Source organism: Enhydra lutris, unplaced genomic scaffold (assembly GCF_002288905.1).
Source record: "Enhydra lutris kenyoni isolate GAN:26980312 unplaced genomic scaffold, ASM228890v2 scaffoldscaffold21, whole genome shotgun sequence".
Taxonomy (NCBI): Eukaryota; Metazoa; Chordata; class Mammalia; order Carnivora; family Mustelidae; genus Enhydra; species Enhydra lutris.
In genome coordinates this window covers 24,532,252-24,534,577 of record NW_019154105.1, presented here as the reverse complement: position 1 = coordinate 24,534,577, position 2,326 = coordinate 24,532,252, and the positions used below count along the sequence as shown (strand labels likewise).

Sequence of the window (2,326 nt, the reverse complement as noted above, 5' to 3'; positions counted from 1 at the left end):
ATAGACTTATCAAGATGAAAAGGCATTTGGGGATATGGATAAACCTTAAAACTGGCTAGTAGAGGTTCACAAGGGCATGGTTACCCTTGAGCATTGTATTGCCTTACAATACTCAGGACTACCTGTCATTTTCATGGCTTGACAAGGTCTGTCTTCATGACCATAAAATCCGAACTCTTTTATAGTGAGTGAAACAATAAAGACCTCAAGGCAAGTTCTTCTGCTCCTTGATGGAGCAACAGCACCCTGATTTGCCTAGTGAAGGAGAGAGTATTTAATTAAAAGTTATGGGCCCAGTTAGAAAGCTCGCTCCTTCCTTCCTGTCGCACTTGCATAAACAGGCCCTCTGAATTATAATCAAATCGCGAAGCCACGAGCCATTGCAGTACATTTAGCTCCATATAGACAGTGCCGGGGCAAGTGAGAGCCAGACGGGCACTGGGCGACTCTGTGCCTCGCTGAGGAAAATAATTAAACATGGGCAAAGGAGATCCTAAGAAGCCGAGAGGCAAAATGTCATCATATACATTCTTTGTGCCAACTTGCCGAGAGGAGCACAAGAAGAAGCACCCAGATGCTTCAGTCAACTTCTCAGAGTTTTCTAAGAAGTGCTCAGAAAGGTGGAAGACCATGTCTGCTAAAGAGAGGAAAATTTGAAGACATGGCAAAGGCTAACAAGGCCCATTATGAAAGAGAAATGAAAACTTATATTCCCCCTAAAGGGGAAACAAAAAAGAAGTTCAAGGATCCCAATGCACCCAAAAGGCCTCCTTCAGCCTTTTTCTTGTTTTGTTCTGAGTATCGCCCCAAAATCAAAGGAGAACATCCAGGCCTATCCATTGGTGATGTTGCAAAGAAACTGGGAGAAATATGGAATAACACTGCTGCAGATGACAAGCAGCCTTATGAAAAGAAGGCTGCTAAGCTGAAGGAAAAATGTGAAAAGGATATTGCTGCATACCGAGCTAAAGGAAAGCCTGATGCGGCAAAAAAGGGAGTTGTCAAGGCTGAAAAGAGCAAGAAAAAGAAGGAAGAGGAGGAGGATGAGGAAGATGAAGAGGATGAGGAGGAGGAAGATGAAGAAGATGAAGAAGAAGAAGATGATGATGATGAATAAGTTGGTTTTAGCGCAGTTTTTTTTTCTTGTCTATAAAGCATTTAACCCCCTTGTACACAACTCACTCCTTTTAAAGAAAAAAATTGAAATGTAAGGCTGTGTAAGATTTGTTTTTAAACTGTACAGTGTCTTTTTTTGTATAGTTAACACACTACCGAATGTGTCTTTAGATAGCCCTGTCCTGGTGGTATTTTCAATAGCCACTAACCTTGCCTGGTACAGTATGGGGGTTGTAAATTGGCATGGAAACTTAAAGCAGGTTCTTGTTGGTGCACAGCACAAATTAGTTATATATGGGGATGGTAGTTTTTCATCTTCAGTTGTCTCTGATGCAGCTTCTACAAAATAATTGTTGTTCTATTAACTGAATACCACTCTGTAATTGCAAAAAAAAAAAAAGTTGCAGCTGTTTTGTTGACATTCTGAATGCTTCTAAGTAAATACAACTTTTTTTATTAAAAAAAAATCATGAAGCCACATTAGTCACTTGCATGACTTCCACAGGTTTCAGGAAACATTGGCTTGTGTGTGAGGAAACATTAAGATGCCATTGTATAAATTTATACTTACAATAAAATTCAGATTTACATAAAACTAATTGAGAAATTAAATCTGTTGGGAGAAACGGTTCCACAAGAATCAACACTTCCGAAGTACCAAAATGTATATTTCAAAATAATTTATTAGAAAATTATCTTAGTGTTGTCACAGCCAATAAAACATTCTTAGCAGTTGCATCAACAGAAAGATCTTTTCCAAAATGAAAATGATCTACTTGAGATCTTGCATTTGCCAAGAGTGACTGATGTTGCTTTCAGTCAAAGCTACTACTGAAAAAGAAACTGCATGCAATGAATTTCTTATCTATGGAAAATGAAAAATAAAATGACAGGATAAATCTTGGTGAATTTGCAGACAAAGTAAGCCAGAAGAAACCATAATCAATCAAGATATCACATTAATGAACTATTATTATTTATTGTGTTATAATTATGACATATTATTACATATTATTTTGCAATTCTTAAATTCATGTAGTTATTCATGTGTCACATTAGTACCTTCAATTAAGTGCACTTTTCCCCCTGTATTTGCTTTTGTTGTTGTTGTTGTTGTTTTTAAAGAGAGAGAGAGAGTGAGTGGGAAGGGAGAGGCAGAGGGAGGAGAGAACCTTAAGCAGGCTCCACGCCCAGCGCAGAGCCCGACCCA

The 2,326-nt window shown here is 38.3% G+C and overlaps 1 pseudogene; it reads left to right on the top strand.

Annotated features, from left to right (window-relative positions):
* The first annotated feature begins 381 nt into the window (after window positions 1–381).
* Window positions 382–1,117, top strand: LOC111149148 (annotated as a pseudogene).
* Window positions 1,118–2,326: the final 1,209 nt, after the last annotated feature.